Here is a 21014-nt window from a genome sequence, read left to right on the forward strand (position 1 = left end):
GATAATTCTCAGAAACAGACCATTCTGAGTCTATGGGACTTTTGTCCAGATATTGGCTGTGATGGTAACCAGATTCAACACAAATACCTCATAGATTAGTCATCTTAATAATGCACAATCACAGTGATTATAGCAGACCGAGGCACCTGCACAATTCCCATGGCCTGAGTAACTTTGATGAAAAATTACAATACTAATACACAGTTATATCATATGATGGCAGTAGGTCACAGATAAAGCAGAGTTTAAAAACTTTGGACAGTGACGTTCTGGAATCCTTTCACATCCGTCATCTTGTCGCAGTCAAAATCCACCATTAACTTCCGTGGGCCAGTTTTCTTTGGAGTGAACTCAACATGTATTGTTGCCGTTTGGTTTGCACTTATCTCACTGATCCTGAAACAATGTAAGAGAAATGTCAATGTATATAGAAAACAATCTCCCAATAGATTTTCAAATCTTCAAAAAAGTTAATATTAACGCAGCAACAAACCAAAATCATCTTCAGCTTCCCTAATGGCTGATTTGATAATATCAGCTTGTATTCTATTCTGCATGTCTCAGGTCCTCCGTCTGTGTTCAGTCAGTTGGCCAATTCTGACTGACTTCTCAGAATTTAGTCATCTGAGTTTTGACTTTATCACCAGAATTTTACACCCACCCAAACCTCGTAAGGTTATGCCCGAGGCCAACAGAGAATGTTGCTGTGAGCCTGCCCCGATTCCGTCTAAAATCAGGACCTACGTATCTCTCATCAGCACAGCTATCTTTCCCTTGCTTCTGTTTTGTCCTTCAAAAGAACAGAGGCGGTCACAAAGCTCCACGCACACAGTGCACAGAAGCACAGGCTTTTGTCTTTGGCAATTGTTAAAAATGAAGAAATCAACTGAAAAGGAGGACCAGAGATTATTCTTTCTGTTGTGCCTGTGAAATTCTCAGTTCACTGATGCAGGTGTAAGGAAATTACTGCCCGTCAATGTGAGGTCCACATTTCTGTAGCCTTTCCAGAGCAGCTATAATTGGTGTAATTTGGTCAACACCTATAATAGGTATAGGCCCTTTGTTAGCATTATCAAATTGGCAAAGGGCAACCTCCCTGGATTTTCTGCTTCAGTTTCCTCTTAAGAAGGGCAACAAAACGCTGACAGTGCAGCTTATGCTGAAATGTTTTGCAGAACTGGAGGTCTGTACAAGCCCATGAGCATAGTAATCATAGATCATAGAATCCTTACAGTGCAGAAGGATGCCATTTGGCCCATCGAGTCTGCACCAACAACAATCCCACCCAGGCCCTATCCCTGTAACCCCACATATTTATCCTGCTAATCTCCCACACACTAACAGGAAATTTAGCATGGCCAATCAACCTAGCCCGCACATCTTTGGACCATGGGAGGAAACTGGAGTACCTGGAGCAAACCCATGCAGACACAGGAAGAATGTGCATACTGACAGTGAACAAAGCCAGAATTGAACTCAGGCCCGTGACGATGTGAGGCAACAATGCTAACTATTGTGCCACTGTGTCACCCTGTTCTGCCAGTGAAGAAAGGTGACAGAATACAAGCAAAGCACCTACCGCTAACAGCCTCACACCTAACATTATCTTCATGTCACTATGCTTTATGAGTGCTACTCTTGAACTCTGATATCAGCAGCTGGTAATGTACCTGTAGGTCCTCTGCGCCAGGTTGTTTATGCACATTGATCCTGCAGCAGGTACAATATCTCTCCCACACACTTTGTGTAATGACTGGGAGCCCAATGAAAGCACTGACTCCAGGATTTCTGTGTCATGACTGTGACTATTACACCAGGTAAAAGGGTTGAGTATTCTGCAGTGAGCGACTTATCTCCCCACTCCCCTAGTGTCAGTCAGGAACGTGATGGAATACTCCTAACTTATATGGATACCTGCAGTTCCAACACCATTCAAAATACTCAATGTTATACAGGACAAGGTGTCCATTTTGTCAGCACCCCATCCTTCATCACAGATGCTCATTTTCTCTAGTACTGACGCACCATGACAACAGTGATCCACAGGCTCTCCATGTGCAGAATGTGCTCTAAGAACTTGCCAAGGCTTCATTCATAGCAAATCTCAAACCTGTGACTTTTAACAGCTAGTATGACAAGGTCAGCAAATACATGGAAACAGCAACCGTCCATGTGACCTATTATGTGGAAATATATCATCATTCCTTCACTATCGTTGGTTCAGAATCTGCACTGTAGGGGCACTTTCACAACATGGACTGCAGTGGATCAAGAAGTCTTGCCCCTACCTGCCCAAAGACAATTAGTGAGCAGCAATAAGATTTAGACTTGCTGGCAATGCAGATTTCCTTTATTAAAAAGTAACGCTTCCTATTCAACCCTGACTTGAGCTTTTGGTCTCATATCACCTCCACTCAGATCATCTAGTCTAACTCAACACATTTGTAGTTCTTTGTCAATCACCAGACTCCATATGCTGATGCCTCAATATTGAATATTAAATTTGACGATCAAAATCAACGGTCTCCAAACTCTGATCTGGATGTGGCCCGCTGTGGGCCAGATGTGGCCCGTGGGCAGTGGTGTGGAAACCCCTGATCAAAATGAATAATAGTGCAGGCTGGAAAGGCCAAATGGCCCACTCCTGGTTCTATTTTCTATGTTTCTTTCATGCTAGTGCTCATCCTCCATCCTTTATAATTTCAGTTATCCCAAAATCTTTTGTGGTGATTGGTCCTTTCAGCATCCACCTGCAGAGTAAGCATCACATGACCCAGGGAGCCAATCAGGGAGCAGGGTGGGGGGAATCGCTGAGTCTGGATTTCTGTTCCAGAACCTTCTCAGGAGCTGACTGGCAGCCATGAGGCTGCGAGCCTCTGGATTATAGTTTTATGTCAATAAAGGTTGCAGTTGTTATTACCTAACAGGTGAACTGGAATTATATTTTCTGCTTGTACCTTAGTCTGTGCCGAGTCCTACTTCATCATTACCTGTGGTTTAGCTGACCTGCATTCATCCTGGTTCTCTACTTTCTCTAGTTAAAATTCTCTTACTTTCTGCAGTCACAGAACACTTTTCCTCTGAACTCTCCATTCCAACTCTTTGATCTGTTGTGCACCATTTCTCCTTCTAACTCACTATCAGCAGCCTTGCATTCAGGCCTTTTAACTTTGTGTTCTGGAAACTCTGGCTTAAGACTCTCTGTCTTTCCTCCTTCATGTTTCTTTCATCAAATCTTTGAACGTTGCATTTGACAACTCTTCCTTATACATCTCCTACTTGAGTCTTTGTAGAAATATAAATGCAATTTGATTCTGTAAATGGCATTGTCCTATGAATCTAGAAGTTTTAAACTATTTTCGTACATAGGAAATGGAAACAATGGAAGACGACTTGGTGCATGGAGTTTGCTTTGCTATTCAATATGATCATAGCTGATATTAGGCTTCAATTCCATTTTCCAACCTGTTCCACAAACCCATTAATTCACTGAGAGACCAAAAATCTCTCCATGTGAGGCTTAAATATCTTTAACAATGGAGCATCTGCAACTCTCTGGGGCAGAGAATTCCAAAGCTTCACAACCCTTTAAATGTAAGTATTTCTCCTCATCTCAGTCCTAAATAATTGGTTCCTCATTCTGAAATTGTGCTCCCTAGATTCCCAGCCAGGTGAAATTTCTCAGTATCTACCCTGTCAAGCCACTTCATAATTTTAAATGTTTCAATGAGATCATCTCTCCTTCTTCCAAAGTCCAAAGAATGTAGGGACTCAAAATATTAACACTATTTCTCTCTTCACGGATGCTGCCAGACCTGCTGAGTTCTTCCAGCATTTTTGTTTTTTATTTCAGATTTCCAGCATCTGCAGTATTTTTGTTTTTATTCCAGGGAATATAGATTCCGTTTACTCAGCCTTTTGTCACAGGAACATCTTCTCATCCCAAGCCAAAAATGAATGAATTGTTTGTCCTGTTGTGTGAATTTTATATATTTAACAATTGTGTCGTTCCCACTTACCTGAACCTTTCCATCCCATAAATGAGATATGTTCCTTCCACAGTGAAGACACAGTGTTTCAGTGGCACTTGCAAAGGGTTGGTAAAACGGATTTCTGCTGTTAGTGGTTTGTGTACAACAGGATCACCATGGATCTGAGAAAAGAAATCAGTGTAAATGCTGATTAAAGTCAATGTAAATGCTCAAATTAGCCCTTATTATTCCATCCTGTTGAAATCAGTCAGAGTCATGTTTACTAAGACGGTACAGTTGGAGCTGAACATTTGCTGATTTTATGTTATACAAAATCTCAACTGCTCCTAAGGTGAACACTTTCCTCTTCTACTTCTCCCTTTTGAATAATATAGACAATTGTTCTGTCATTGATTTGAGAGCTCAAAACCCTTACCTGGATGTCAATTATCAGCCTTTCAGTCTGACAGCCATGATTTGGAACTTCAATCCAGTGTTTGCCAACAAATATCATTGCAATCTTTCCCCCCTGTTCCTGTCTGAGACCTGCTGGTGATTCTGGCCACCATCTTATACAGTAGATAGGGATTCATGCAAGAACTGAAGTTCCTACATACAGTAGAAAGCAAGCTACATTTAAGATTGGACTCAGTTAGGAGTGGCACTGAGGGGAGATGTAAAGGAGAAAGCAAGGGAAATGGAAGAAGAGTACAAAGAAAGAGGGTCACATGTTTAGTCAGTATTGTGAGGACTAGAAGAAGAGGGAAAGTTGGAAGAGCTTTGGGGTAAAGGAAGGATCACTTTAGAACCCTACAGTGCAGAACGAGATCATTTGGCCCATCAAGTCTACACTATCTCTCCGACAGAGCATTTTACTTAGGTTTTGTCTTCTTAACCCCATGTATTTACTGCACCAATCTCCCTAATCTACACATCTTATTTGATTTGATTTATTATTGTTTCATGTTTTTCTCTTTTAATCCACGGGTGCTTCGGTCCGCCTTGTTGTCCAACAAGGGGCATACACGTGGTGGGTCATGTGAGGGCTGCTCTTGGATGTTTCAAGAGTAGCCTAGTGCTTCACATCGTTAGTGTATGCTTAAACTGGACCAGCTGATGGGCAACACGACAGCTCAGTGATTATCACTGTTTGCTGTGCAGATACATGGATTTGGGCCGGTGTCTATGGGAGTTTGAGCATTCTCCCCGTGCTTGCGTGGGTTTTCTCCGGGTGCTCCGGTTTCCTCCCACACTCCAAAGATGTGCTCTTAGGCTGATTGGTGGAACAAATTGTCCCTAAATTAGTCTCCCCTCAATCTGGTTTCCAATGTGGAGTGCCATAAGCGTAGACAAGGGTCATGGGTGGAAGAAGAGACTCACAATGTTGAAATGGCGGTGCAGGCTCGTTGGGCCGAAGGGCCTGTTTCCCGTGCTGTGTTGTTCTTTGTTCTTTGTCATATCTATTAACATACAGTGTAAAGTATTCTGTGCACTATACAGACAAAACATATCACTCATAGAGAAGGAAATGAGAGGGTGCAGAATGTAGTGTTACAGTCATAGCTAGGGTGTAGAGAAAAATCAATTTAATGCAAAGTAAGTCCATTCAAAACTCTGACACTAGCAGGGAAGAAGCTGTTCTTGAGTCGGTTGGTAAGTGACCTCAGACTTTTGTATCTTTTTCCCAATGGAAGAAGGTGGAAGAGAGAATGTCTAGGTTGCATAGGGTCCTTAATTATGTTGACTGCTTTGCCGAGGCAGTGGGAAGTGTAGACAGAGCCAATGGATGGGAGGCTGGTTTGCATGATGGGTTGGGCTACATTTATGACCTTTCATAGTTCCTTGAAGTCTTGGGGCACTCAGGGTCAATTTAGCATATCTAATCCACCTAACCTGCACATCTTTGCACTGTGGGAGTAAACCGGAGTACCCAGCGGAAACTGACACAGACATGGGGAGAGCGTGCAAACTCCAACAAACAGTTGCCCAAGGCTGGAATGGAACCCGGATCCCTGGTGCTGTGAGGCAGCAGTGCTAACCACTGTGCCACCCCAATTCATGATTAATTAAAGGGAGGTGGAGATATTTCAGCTTAAAAAGGTCGGCCTGAAACATGTTGGAAGCAGAGGAGAATGTCACATTGAATTTATGGGTACAATGGGAAAGAATGTCAGTACAAACTGGAAAAACTAGAGGAAACAAATCACTGGAAAATTCCTTAGAGCTGCTCCTAATCCACTGGAAATTCCATTTAAGTTCGATTCGTTACCAAGAGCTGAGCGTTATCGATTATTGCCTGATTCTTCTTTCCATTTTGATATTAATTAACATAATCTAATTTAACATTATACTGTTCAAATTTTATTTTATATTCTGGAAGATAATGTCGAAAAGTTATTGGGGTACGAATAGAGGATAAGCATAGCAGGACCATTGAATGTGATCTAAAAAGTGAAACATCTCCAGAGAATGGAGGTTCAATTAATGGGTTCAGTAGTGGTGATGCAGTTGATGGAGTTGCTGCAGTTAATTACCTGAACTGCGATTAAAGGATTAATCACAAAAAAAATCATTCGTTGTCAGTGCAAATTCTTTTGCCACCGTGTCAAGTGCTAAAGCAGTCAGCTTGATCAAATGATGTTGTCCAAGATAATTGGCATAGTCTGAATAAGGCACGTCAAGAGTCATAGTCTTATCTGAAAAACAATTTAAGAACAAGGAAAAATGTTTAAGAAATCAGCATAAATGTCAATAGCTTTCTTGTATTTCTGTAATGTCCTTAAAGTCCCACAGCACTCCATAAAGATCAGGAGGGCCTCAAATTGGATGGGGAAGTAACTACAACAAGGTTGAAAAGATTGGTTTAAAGACAGCTTTTAAAGATTTCAAGAGATGCAGTGACTCACTGGGATGTTGAACGAGAATTCCGGGTGGGATTTTCCAGCCGCACTCGCCTCAAGACAGGAAAATCGCGTTTGAGGTCAATGGACCTTTGCATGGTCCACACCGGGTCGCTACAATTCCCATGGTGAGCAGGATGGGAAAGTTCTACCCCTAGTATTTAAGGCCATGATGGCTGAAATTATCATCAGAGATGCTATGAGGAGGAGGATTGGGTGCGGAATGGGGACAAGGAAGAGAAGGAAAAATTTATGCTCTGTAAAGTGGAGAATGAAAGGTGGATTAAGTTACAAAGATGAGGTGGAGTGAAACTGTGGAGGGATGTGTAAGAATTAAATTCAATGCATTGTAGCAGTAGGTCTGTGTGATGCACAAAATTTACTTACAATGGGATAAGATATGTGTAGTGGAGATCGAGATGAACTGGAATTTCTATACTGTTTTAGATCTAGAGGGGGAAGCAGATGGAATTTATTATAAACCTAGTTTGGAAGTAAGAAAAGCATGAATAAAGATGTCTGCAATGGTGGCTTTAAGGTAAAGAAAATAATGAGGATTTGCACAAATAAAACAAGTTCTGGATTCTTTGATTGTCTTAGAAATAGTTTCCCAGAGAAGCTTCAGTCATTATTTTGCTGCTTAAAACAGAAAGGACAGGCTTTTGCATGTATGACTGAGGCAGGGTGTTCAATGGTAGTGTTGAGTGAGGATAATGGCAAATATTAAGGATTAGTGATGAATATTAATGATGGATGTTAAGGATTAATGATGAATTTTATGGATACCAGCTCATCAGAAGGAAACAAGAGTTTAAATGTGAGATCTGAACCAATCAGAAGATTACAGATAAGTTAGTGCAATGCTTCGGAACATGATGGATTGCTATTGGAATATATCAAGATCGAGATAGGGGAGGTGGTGGTTAGCGGCATTGCCACTGGACTTGTAATCCAGAGACCCAGGGTCTCGGTGGCACATTGGTTAACACTGCTGCCTCACAGCACCAGGGAGGCAGGTTCAATTCCAGGCTCGGATCACTGTCTGTGTGGAGTTTGTACATTCTTCCTGTGTCTGCGTGGGTTTCCTCCAGGTGCTCCAGTTTCCTCCCATAGTCCAAAGATATGCGGGTTAGATTGATAAATGCTAAATTAAACTGAGTGTCGGGGGGATTAGCAAGGTAAATATCAGGGGTTACGGGAATAGGGCCTGGGTGGGATAGTGGTCAGTGCAGCCTTAATGGGACGAGTGCATCCTTCTGCACTGTGGATGGTGAAATTTGAATTCAATAAAAATATGGAATTAAAAGTCTAATGATGACCATTGTTGATTGTTGTAAAACCCCATTTGGTTCACTTATGTCCTGTAGGGGGTGAAACCCTGTTGTCCTTGGTCTGGCCTACATGTGACTCTAGGCCCATAACAGTGCCCATATGGGTGATAGATGTCAACTTGGCGAGAGATGCCCAAGAAGGAATAAAAAAAAACCAAGCGAGGCATGTCGTGATTCTCATGAATTGGGACGAAGTGCTCTGGTTTTCCTGCTGGTGCTGTCAGCATCTGTCAAGTGGGATTTTCCACCTGAAGGATGCAAACTTAGGCCATCTCGGCAATCATCCTGGCCAATCCGGCTTCTCAGAGATCACCTGCTTTAGTGGACAGGTCTCCCTTCCCCCAAAAACTGAAATGGTGCCCCCTCTGCATACCCCCCACTGCCTCCCCCCTCCCACTGCACTCCCCCACCCTTGCATTGACAAGAGGAGAATCACGATATCTCAGCATCTGAATTCACCATCCTGAAACTGAACAACACCTTGCCCAGGGTCTGAACCAAAGCCTGCTTGGTGCAGATCCCTCTGGGGAGGTGAATGAACAGCAGAGGGAACTTAATTAGGCTCCAAATCCCTTACTCACATTTTTAAAAAGTTAAGTTGATTAATTATTAGGTTCCCACCCATTCTGGCCAGGAACCCAATCAGGGATGGCTTGGAAGGCAGGGACCATCACAATGAATTTGATGCCAAGTGCAAAACCCATTTTTTGCCCAATGCCCGATCCTCTGGGCCAACATGATTCCCGTAGGGACCTAGTGGGCCCAGAGAATCCCAGTCATGGATTCATGACATCTAATTTAACTGTTTTTAGTTATTAAGTTATATCATTTAGTCAGCCTGACAATTTAAACAGATCACATATAAACATCATGGCATCATTTCTGGCCATTCTTGTTAGTAGGATGCTCTTCAGCAAAGGATGAGAACAACAGGAGAACCCATTGATTTTAACAGTTTGGGAGATCCCACCACCAGTTAATCATGGGCCATCTCTGCCACTGCAAGACACGCTTCTGCCCAGGTTTCTGGCATCATGGCAGGTGTGATCAGATCATCATGGAAGGTCACAGAGCTGAAATTTTAACTCAGTTTTCTCTCTCTAGATACTACCTGATCCCCTGTGTATCATGAACACTTTTTGGTTGTCTTTTCATTGTCTGTTACAACAGAAAATGTAGATTAGAAAGTGAAAAAATCAATAACTGTTCCATTACCTCCATTGCCTCGGACAGCAATTTGTTGCAGATTCTTTTCTGTAATTTGGTGCACTAGTTTTCCATTATAGCTTTTTACATGGGCATGGAAGTGAAGGTTGCAGACCATATCCATTGAAGTGCAGTTGGAGATGGTTACAAGAACCTGAACATTAGATCCATTGGTTATTGATTTGTCAGTCTTCACATGGACTTGGAGTTTCTTTTCTGGCAGGGGATCCAACCTATTTCTCCAATCAGCTTCGGAAACAACTGCTCTTTCTTTAGCAGAGCCTAAATAGGTCAAAAAATAAGGTTCCATAAGGTAACAGTGACTTATTTATTTTTTTGCGCTCCTTGTTTGGATAATTTGTATAAATGGGCCAGAATTCTCCGGTCTCATGTGCCCCACAACCACTGCCAGAGAGAATGGAGAATTTGGTGCTCAGCCAAATGCAGCGGGACTGGAGAATCCCAGCCATGGTTTCCTACACCATATATGTAGCTATAAAGGCACACTATACTCGCAGCTCACTTAAGTTATAAAATGTGATCTGGAAGTCGAATCCATTGCTATTAAATTAAATTGGTAAAACTGTAATCAAGATGTAAGCACGAACAATATTAAAGTAATAAAAGATCACATTTCAAAATGTCTGCTTCTGTTCCTTACCCTCGGGATACTTGTAATTATGTGTGATGTCATCACGACCATCTCTGCCACAACTCTTTGTGCTGACCCACGTGCTGAGTTTCGATCCTTATTTTTGCCTTTGTGCCATCTCTACCCAAAACCCAAGATACTTGATCTGCATTGACTTCAGCAAAGGCAAAGGGAATGTCATACTTCATATCCACAGCTCCTTCTTTGATTGCCTTAACTGGAGCTGGTCCACAGCAATAAATTCCTTTTAAAAAAAGAAGAAATACTTGAGAATCAACCTCAATGAATTTAAATGATCCTGACCATGATTTACATTTAACAAAAGCTTTCAGAAGCCCTTCCAGCCATCTCACTTCAAAGAATAGACAATTATATTAAAATATTCCAATTCTAATTCTCTTCCCGCACCCGGTGGTGCAACAAAGCAGACTTTCATCGATTGCCACAGCTAGTTATTTTTGGAACAGTTCGCTAGTCTGTTGCCAAAGTCTTATCACTTGAGCAGTAGCATTCCACATCAAGCGTGACTGACCAGAAGTCTCTCCTGCTCTTATCGCGTGTCACTGGCATTTTGGAAGAATTTGCAGGTTGACAGAATCAACCTGTTTGGCCACATTATAAACACATCTTCCTTTGCCATCAAGTCCTGGGGTAGGACTCGAACCTGGAGCCTCTGACTTAGAGGCAGGTATGTTATGCACTGTGCCACAAGACCTCCTATATTAATTTTTTTATTTTTATTTTTAAAGATTTGCTTTTGCCATGCAATTTTGTTGAAATACTTTACAGAGATTACCTCAGGATCTCTGGCATGGAAGGAAACACAGTGTGATTAACTAATGCATAATAATTTATTGTATTGATCAGAGGACATTTATCCCTAGGAAGCTAATGCTGCCCAACTATCTGGCCTGGGTTGGCCCGGAAGAACATTAGTCCATCGCACAGCACCATTCATAATCAATACAACAGTAAGTAATTTACAATGATGGCAAAATATATGAACTGTTTAAGGTGCACTATTATAGTTTATGATATTGGAATTGTTCTCTGTAATTCACTTTTCTCCTGTGAGGTTGGGTCCAGCACCTGCCAACCATCATAACCTGGCTGCAGATCATTTCTTGCCATCCAGCTCTCTATCCGGACATGGAAGTTCCTAAATTGCAGCAATAATGAAAAGTCTCCAGGTTATTAAATTTCTCACAGAAATTGTGTTGCTTTGTTTGTGTTTAAGTAGAGAAATAAAAAATCAGATGAACACTTGGCTGAATAGTGGCCATCAGTATTAATGATTGAGTGAACATTCAGTTTTATAAGATCAGTTATGATTTATCTGTACATATTCTGAATATTTATCAGTGATTACTGTTAGAAAGCATTTTGCTGTTTTCTTTTGACACTTAATTAAATTATCTAGTATATATTCCAACTATTAGAAAATAGTGTCCTTGATATAATTAGGTTTGGTGTAAAAATGAAAAGGAGAGGAACAATTAAAGAGTATTTTATAACTGTCCTCCTTTCAGACACTCAACAAAACATGACATTGCACCACATAATAAAAAATAAAGTCCAGGATTCTTCCTCTCTCCAATCCCAAACCAGTCCCGATCAAAGTCTCAGATTACATTCCCTGTAATTGTAATAATGCTTCACTCATTGTCCTAGTCCACTTCAATCCCTCTGCAAATTGTGACATTGTTCTGCTCAGTCACTCTATGCTCTGTTCACCCTTTGACTTTGCTGATGATTGCCAGAGTTCCTCTAGCAATACTTCTCTTCCCAGGTGTGCATCCTGACAATTTTGCAAGGGTTTATCCTGGCCTTCTCCTCTTTCACATCTATATGTTGCACTCATGCATTTGTAATTTTATACTGATTTGATTCACCAAATGCTACCTTCAATTTTGTTTCTTTCCACATTTTCTCCCGTATTCATAGATTTTATCAATTTTTAAATTGCATTGATATCATGAGTTAAAGTTTGTGACAACACGAGTAAGGATTCCTAAGCATCGATGTAAGATGGACGTTAGGATAGGGAACTAACTATGGAGTCTATCATAATGTAAATATACTGTGGGCTCTTCATCAAGTATTTGTATCATGTGAAGGAAAAAAAAATGTCTAATTGTATGTTTAATTATGCTGTTGCTGTTCTGTTTAGAGAAAAGAAGTGTTATGTAAGTTGAGGCATTGTCCCCTTTAGAGAATGGGTCTTATGACCTGGGATGTGGGGTGAGGTAGTTGGGAACCAGCTTGACTGTCAATGTTTGGAGTCTGGAGTGAGTAGACTGAATAAAGATCAATCATCTCTGAGGGCCAGGCTGTAGAGTATTTCATGCCTGCTTAAACTAAAACCATATGCACTTATGGAGTCCGTATCCTTCCATTCCCATCCTATTCACATATTCGTCTAGTTGCTCCTTAAATGTCGCTATCATACCTGCTCCCACCACCTCCCTAGCAGAGCGTTCCAGACATTCACCACGCTGTGAAAAAACTTGCTTTGCATAACTCCTCTACACTTTTCCCACACACCTTAAACCTATATCCCCTAGTACTTGACTTTTCTACCCTAGGACAGAGCATCTGACAATCCACTCTGTCCATGCCACTCATAATCCTGTAAACCTCTATCAGGTCACCCTTCAACCTTTGTCGTTCGAGTTTATCCAAACTTTCCTCATATTTAATACCCTCCAGACCAGGCAACATCCTAGTAAACCTCTTCTGTGCCCTCTCCAAAGCATCCACCTCCTTCCTGTAGTATGCAACCAGAATCGTACACAATATTCAAAATGAGGCCTAACTAAGGTTCTGTACAGTTGCAGCTTGCCATGCCATTTTTTATACTTAATGCCCCAACTAACGAGATGAAGGCAAGCATGCCATATGCTTTTTTGACTACCTTATCCACCTGTCTTGCTCTTTCAGTGATCAGTGGACATGTATGCCCAGATCTCTCTGCCAGTCAATATTCTTAAGGATTCTACCATTTACTGTACAATTCCTATGCATTGGACGTTCCAAAATGCATTATCTCACACTTGTCTGGATTAAATTCCAGCTGCCATTTCTCTGTCCAAGTCTCCAATCCATCTATATCTTGCTGCATCCCCTGACAATCCTTTTCACTATCTACAACTCCACCAATTTTTGTGCCATTTGTGAACTTACTAATCAGACCAGCTACATTTTCCTCCAAATCATTTATATATACTACAAACAACAAAGGTCCAAGAACTGATCCCTGTGGAACACCACTAGTCACAGCCTTCCATTCTGCCTTCCCCGTATTGCTACCCTCTGTCTTCGATGGCCAACACAGTAAGAAGTCTGACAACACCAGGTTTAAGTCCAACCGATTTATTTGATAGTACGCTCACTAGCTTTCAGGTTAGTCCCTTCTTCAGGTGAATGGAAAGTTCTGGCCTCAGACAGAGCATATAAAACACAGACAGTTTAGAGATTACTGATTAGAATGCGAATCTTTACACCTAAACTGCTGTTCAAGTCTTAAAGTGGCCGACAATGTGAGTGGAAGGAGCACTGATCACAGGTTAAAGAGATGTGTATTGTCTCCAGACAGTACAGTAAGTGAGGTTTTGCAAACCCAGGCAAGTCACGGGGGTTACAGATAGTACAGATAGGGGGTTACAGATCCTTGTTGAGACCGTCCTCATGTGTGCGGAACTTGGCTATCAGTCTCTGGTCAGCGACTCTGCACTGTCATGTGTCGTGAAGGCCGCCTTGGAGAATGCTTACCCGAAGGTCAGAGGCTAAATGCCTGTGACCACTGAAGTGTTCGCCAACAGGAAGGGAACAGTCTTGCCTGGTGATTGTCGAGTGATGTTCATTCATCCGTTGTCGTAGTGTCTGCGTGGTCTCCCCAATGTACCATGCTTCAGGACATCCTTTCTTGCAACGTATCAGGTAGACAATGTTGGCCGAGTTGCAAGAGTATTTACCGTGTACCTGGTGGATGGTATTCTCACGTGTGATGATGTCATCCGTGTCGATGATCCGGCATGTCTCGCAGAGGTTGCTGTGGCAGGGTTGTGTGGTATTGTGGTCACTGTTCTCCTGAAGACTGGGTAGTTTGCTGCGAACAATGGTCTGTTTGAGGTTGCATGGTTGTCTGAAAGCAAGAAGTGGGTGTGTGGGGATGGCCCTGGCGAGATGTTCGTCTTCATCAGTGATATGTTGAAGACTCTGGAGAAGATGTCGTAGCTTCTCCACTCCGGGGAAGTACTGGACGACGAAGGGTACTCTGTCCACCGTTTTTACTGTGTTTACCCCAGTCCAACGCCGGCACATCCACATCATGACTTCTATGGCCAAGCCAGTTCTATATCCATCTTGCTAGCTCTCTTTGATTCAGCGTGACTTCACCTCCCATACCAGTCTAACATGAGGTCCAGGTACACAACATCCGCTGCTTTTCCCTCATTTATCATCTTCATCGGTTTCTTGAAAAATTTGATCAAGTTAGTGAAGCACTACCTCACAAAACCATGCTGCCTGTTACTAATAAGTCCATTTGTTTCCAGATGTGACTAAATCCTGTCCCTAAGAATCTTTTCCAATAATTTCCCTACTACTGACCTAAGACTCACCGGCCTATAGTTTCCTGGATTATCTTTGCTGCCTTTCTTAAACAATTGAACAACATTGGCTATCTTCCAGTCCTCTGGAGCTTCAACTGTAGCCAATGAGGATACAAAGATTTCTGTCCAGGCCTCAGAAATTTCTGCCCTTGCATCCCTCTGTATTTTGGGATAGATCCCAGCAGGCACTGGGCCTTAGCTACTTTAAAAAACTGGATAAAGCAAATGACTGTGGATATGGAATCTGAAACCAAATCTGAAACACTTGGTCATCTGGACTCAAAACATCAACACTTTTCTTTCTTTACAGATGATGTCAGACCTGCTGAGATTTTCCAGCATTTTCCCTTTTGGGCTTCTCTACTTTAATGCTTTGGAATATGCCCAATTTTTTGATATCAACATGACCCAGAACACCTACACACCCTAGCCTCAGCTCCTCATCCATCAAGTCCCTCTCTTTGGTGAATACTGAGGCAAAGTATTTAGTATTAGTATCTAGTATTTAGTATCAAAGTATTTAGCATTTAATATCTTGCCCATTTCCTCTGGTTTCCTACATAGAATCCCTCCACTACCCTTGAGTGGACCAACCCTTCCCTGGCTACCTTTTTGTTCTTTACATACCTATAAAATGCCTTAGGATTTCCTTAATCTTATTTAGCAAGGACTTTTCATGAGCCCTTGTAGTCCTGCTAACTCCTTCCTTATTTCCTTCCTACGTTCTTTATATTCTTCAAGGGTTTTATCTGTCCTAAGCCTTTTAGACCTTACAAATGCTTCCTTTCGCTTTTTGACAAAGTTCATAATATCCTTTGTTATCCAGTGTTTCTGATACTTGCCACACTTATCCTTCATCCTCACAGGTAAATGCTGGTCCTGAATTCCAATGAACTGACATTTGAAAGACTCTTACATGTCAGATGTTGATTTACCCTCAAACAGCCTCCCCCAATCTACACTCTCCAAATCCTACCCACCAATTTAGTGTCCAAGGACTCTTGTCCTTATCCACAAGCACCTTAAAACTTAGGGAATTAAGATCACTGTTTCTGAAATGTTCTCCTACTGAAACTTCGATCACCTGACTGGGCTCATTCCCCAATACCAGGTCTAGTATGGCTCCTTCCCAAGTTGGGCTATTTACATTCTGTTTCGACAACGCCTCCTGGACGCTCGTTACAAATTCTGCCCCATCCAAGCCCTTAGCAGTAAATGAGTCGCAGGAAATAGAGTGAAAATTAAAATCACCCACCATAACAACCCTGTTGTTTTTGCATCTTTCCAAAATCTGTCTGCACATCTGTTCTTCTATCTCTTGTACTTGAAAGGAATTTGTGCATAAATATTTCAGTGCTTAACATTTCTGTCACGCTGCCAACTCAGTGCAATTGCAGATAATTAGTCACATGTCATGGCAAGAGGCTGAATAGTTTTGAGAGTTTGTTTGGAGAGGCTGAGAAAACAACACACTTATAAAATTAATCCTTCTCATTTGTCATCCACCTTAGTATTTGTTCTTTACAGTAGCTGTCTACATACAAAGAACAAACAAAGAACCAAGAACAGCCCAGTATGGGAAACAGGCCCTTCGACCCAACGAGCCTGCGCCGCCATTTTAACAAAGCATTTTCCTACACCTACCTTGCCCCGTGTGTATGTGTATGGTACCCCTAATGTAGCCAGATTCAGGGGAGAATAGTGTAGGGACAATTTGTTACACCAATCAGCCTAAGAGCACATCTTTGGGGTGTGGGAGGAAACCGGAGCACGCAGAGGAAACCCACGCAACCACAGGGAGAATGCACAAACTCCCACAGACACTGGCCCAAATCCATGTATCTGCACAGCTAGCAGTGATAGTCACTGATCTGTTGTGGTGCCCATCTGCTGGTCCAGTTTTAAGCACACACAACGACGCAATGTACTAGGCCACTCTCGAAACATCCAAGAGCAGCCCACGCACGACCCACCGTGTGCGTGCCCGTCGTTAGACAACAAGGTGGACCGACACACCTGCGGATTAAAAGAGACAAAACATTAACATGTAGCATTAGATTTCCAGTATCGTCCCGAGGCTCTGACCCTTTTTAAAACCGTCTCCTATAACCCTCCATCCCTGTTTCACTCATGTGCCTATCTAAGTAAACCTTAAACAAGTCCAGCATGCCTGCCTCCACCACCTTACTTGGTAGGGCATTCCATACCCCCATGGCCCTCTGTGTGAAAAACTTCCCTCTAGTATCCAAATTATACTTCTCCCCCCTTACCCTTAGCTCGTGACACCTCGTGATATTTGTCTCCAATCTAGGAAAACGCCTGCCACTGTTGACTCTATCTATACCCTTCATTATTTCATACACCTCTATCAGATCCCCCCTTAATCTCTGTCTTTCTAAGGAGAAGAGCCCCAGTTTACCCAATCTTTCCTCCTAACCCAGTCCTCCCATACCAGGCAGCATCCTGGTAAACCTCCTCTGCACTCTCTCCAGGGTCTCCACGTCCTTCCGGTAGTAAGGTGAGCAGAACTGGACGCAGTACTCCAAATGCGGTCTAACCAACGTTCTGTACAACTGAAGCATTAGATGCCAGCTCTTGTACTCTATACCCCTTCCTATAATGGCTAGCATTCCATAAGCTTTCTTCGCAACCTTCTCCACCTAGGCTTCTTTAAACAAACTTACTGTACAAAAGATCTGTGGCTTTTGACTGATTTGATTTATTATTGTCACATGTATTAACATACAGTGAAAAGTATCATTTCTTGCACACTATACAGACAAAACATTCCATTCATTGAGAAGGAAACGAGAAAGTGCAGAATATAGTGTTACAGTCATAGCTAGGGTGTAGAGAAAGATCAACTTAATGCAAGGTAAGTCCATTCAAAAGTCTAACAGCAGTAGGGAAGAAACTGTTTTTGAGGCGGTTGGTACATGACCTCAGATTTTTGTTTCTTTTTCCAGATGGAAGAAGGTGCAAGAGAGAATGTCCAGCATGCATAGGGTCCTCAATTATGCTGGCTGCTTTGCCAAGGCAGCGGGAAATGTAGACAGAGTCAACGGATGGGAGGCTGGTTTGCGTGATGGATTGGGCTACATTCATAACCTTTTATAGTTCATTGTGATCTTTTGTCAACATGAACTGACCCATATTTTGACGTTAACTGCTTTCTAGATTAACTAGTGAATCTAGATTAACTGTGAAAAAATGATTTTAACATTTTGTTGGGATGGGGGTAAATTGAAACGATGTAAATCATTGGTTAGATTCAGATAGAATAAGATCTTCCTGCTCTAAAACTTGGACAGACCGGCTTCGAGGACAGAGGAGGAGACCTTGTGGAGCTGTTGCTGCTGCTCTGACTCCATGCCAGGCTGCACAGGCAAGATCAAAAAAAATCAAGAGGGTTAAGGGCCTACATACCAGTGGTATGGCAGGGGGTGGGTTAAAATGTGTCGGAGGGCAATGGTTTGACTGGGGTGTGTGCGAAACAAGACAGAGGCAAGGAAGGGAGGGAAAATGCTGGACTGGGGGGGAAGGACGCCTGGGGAAGTTTTCACTCAGTTGCATGATTGGGGGCAGGCAGGGGAAGGGGAGGTTGGCTGGGGCTGGTGGTTAAACATCATTGGGATCAGAAAGGAAGGACAAACCTTTGCACGGACGTTAATGTTTCGATCACTGCTCTTGTTCAGGCAGGTCAGGCCTTGTCAGTCCAGTAGTGTGTGCACATCTAACACATATCATCTCGAGGGGCTTTAGGCATAATACTGGGCATAAATGGTACAGTCACAGTCAGGGGAGGCATTTGCAGTCTATAGATCAGGTAATGTGGGGGAGGGTATGGCTTCATGTCTCTATATCTGACTGTGCAATAGGTCTCAAGATGGGGAGGGGTCAGATTCACATGGGGCATAGGTACAACAATATCAAAGGATTCAGGAGTAGGACAAGAATACCCACCACAATAACACTGAGATCTAGGACTAGGATGAGGAGGGAGGGCAGGGAGTGACTAGGGGGAGGGTAAACTGCACATGATTCTCCTTCAGGGTGATGGAGGTGGACTTCCACAGTCACACAGAGAGACTCAAAGCTGCTCTACCAACAGAATCACAGCACTATCATTGCCTACCATTCATTGCTGTGGCACAATTGAAAAAGAAACTACTCTACAGGGGAGGGGTCTCGGGGTTTGTGGGAAGAGTTAACAACTGCATTGTGGGCAGATTGAAGGAGAACCCAACTGAAATCTGCATTCCCAAATTAGCAGGAATGTACAGTGACTGTAGCATTGCAATAACAATAGAGGGAATCAGGAGTCTTGACTATTTCACTTCAGATGAGTTTAATCCCAGGTCTATTTTCTTGCAATGACCCTTTGCTGCACTTGTGGAAATTCCTCAGGGTGGTAATGAACAATTGACAAGTGGGCAACGGGCCAAGTTACATATGCCTATTGGCAATAGCCTATTTCCAACCCTTGCAGCTGGTGGGTTCAGAGAATGAGAACCCCACACACCCCCACACCCACCCACCCCCCTCCCTACCAACCCCCTCCCATCACCCCTCAAAAACTCTCATTCTCTCACTGCACATTTGGCTTGCTGTGTAAGGATATATAGGATGTAATCCCAGAGTTCTGCCCACTGAGTGTCAGAACCTTTCCTGATCCAAGCACCTGTCCAAACTACACTGTTAGTGTAGTTTGACCTATTGTGAGGGATTTGGAAGGTGGCGGGGGGTGGTTCTCAGAGTCTCATGCTAGATCTGTGTTTCAGGAACGAGTTCATAGTACCAGTTATAAACTGAATATCTAATCTAACAATTGAAAGGTCAATAAATCATCACTATTAACTCACTTGGCAATGGAAGGATAACAATATTTTTTTCATTATCATAAAAACATCACACCATGTGTTTGGGTCTAAGGCAGGATTTTCCAGCCAGAGTTTTTGGCCACTGTCCCAAATTGTTCGATCCTGCTCATAATGATTCTTGCCACTGGAGGGCCAAAAAATTCTCAGCCTATGAAGATGATCTTACAACCCGCCCGTTTTTTGGTGAAGCCATTAGATTGAGTGACGGACGAAACAGGAATTGTGCACATTTTCACGCTAATTCCTATGCTGTTTTCCCAGGCCCAATGAGGAGCATGCTCAAAATGGACAGAATGTCAATTATCGTGCTTTTGTTTGCATCTCAATATAATTGACGATCTTCACTCCCATTCATCCCACCTCACTTACCTTAATGACCTCATTCAATGCAGCTACAACCAGCAAATAAGGCACCTGCTCCATAGAAGTCCACTGCAGGTGCAGCAGCACTGAAGGTGAACAAGGAGGTAGGCCAGGTCAGAGGCTGCAGCAGGAGGTGAGGGAGGCACTGGCCAGGGGAATGTCTGTAATCAGGGGAGGGCATAGAAGGAAGAGAGGGAGTCACTCTGAAATTAGGGGGAGAGGGAGTCACTTTGAAATTAGGGGGAGAGGGAGTCACTCTGCAATCAGAGGAGGGGTGAGAGGAAGAACTCTGAAAATGGAGGAAGAGTGAGAGGAAGAAATCTGAAATCAGAGGAGGGGGAGGGCATGAGAGAGGGAATTCTGAAATTGAGAGGAGGCTGAGAGGAGAACTGTGCAAGGGTTGCGTGGAGGGTGGGGGCTATGTCCATGAGAGGGCATTATGTGCGGGGGATGGGCGATGTCTGTGAGGGGTTCCAATGTCCCCAGCAGGAGGGGAGGGGTTTGGTGCTGGCAAGAGAGCTCCTGCTTTTGGGGTGCATGTGCAATTGCGCTCTCTGAGCTGAGTAGTTGGCTTGCAAGTGAGCTAAGGCCCTGCACCTTCCCCCCAGCTGGTGGGAGTCAGATTGTGTATCATTTTTGATACTAAGTGGCATAAGCTTTCATTTGCTGCCGTGCCAATAAAATGGATCTGAAACTCTTCCGTTTTCAGGCTCGTTCAGAACTTAGAATTTTTTTTTGGTAGCATAAGAACATAAGAACATAAGAAATAGGAGCAGGAGTAGGCCATCCAGCCCTTCGAGCCTGCCCCGCCATTCAATAAGATCATGGCTGATCTGTCGCTGCTCAGTTCCACTTTCCCGCCCCCTCCCCATAACCCTTAATCCTCTCTCCTATCAAAAACCCATCAACCCGCGTCTTAAAAATATTTAGCGAGGCAGCCTCCACCACTTCAACGGGCAGAGAATTCCAGAGATTCACCACCCTTTGAGTGAAGAAGTTCCTCCTCAACTCCGTTCTAAACCGCCCCCCTTTTATCTTGAGGCTGTGCCCCCTAGTCCTATTGTCTTTTTTGAGCGGGAAGAGTCTTTCCACCTCTAT

At 43.0% G+C, this 21014-nt stretch overlaps 1 pseudogene across 1 annotated transcript; it reads right to left on the reverse strand.

Moving 5' to 3' along the window:
* Window positions 1-234: 234 nt before the first annotated feature.
* Window positions 235-15531, reverse strand: LOC145354094 (protein-glutamine gamma-glutamyltransferase 2-like; annotated as a pseudogene). The gene is made up of 8 exons (XR_013888791.1): window positions 15448-15531; window positions 11953-12108; window positions 11119-11219; window positions 10070-10307; window positions 9418-9690; window positions 6506-6667; window positions 4020-4153; window positions 235-396 (listed from the first exon to the last, which is right to left on the reverse strand). The product of XR_013888791.1 is annotated as a protein-glutamine gamma-glutamyltransferase 2-like (transcript).
* Window positions 15532-21014: the final 5483 nt, after the last annotated feature.

The sequence above is a fragment of the Carcharhinus amblyrhynchos genome, chromosome 16 (genome assembly GCF_965287045.1).
Source record: "Carcharhinus amblyrhynchos chromosome 16, sCarAmb.v2.hapA, whole genome shotgun sequence".
NCBI classification, from domain to species: Eukaryota; Metazoa; Chordata; class Chondrichthyes; order Carcharhiniformes; family Carcharhinidae; genus Carcharhinus; species Carcharhinus amblyrhynchos.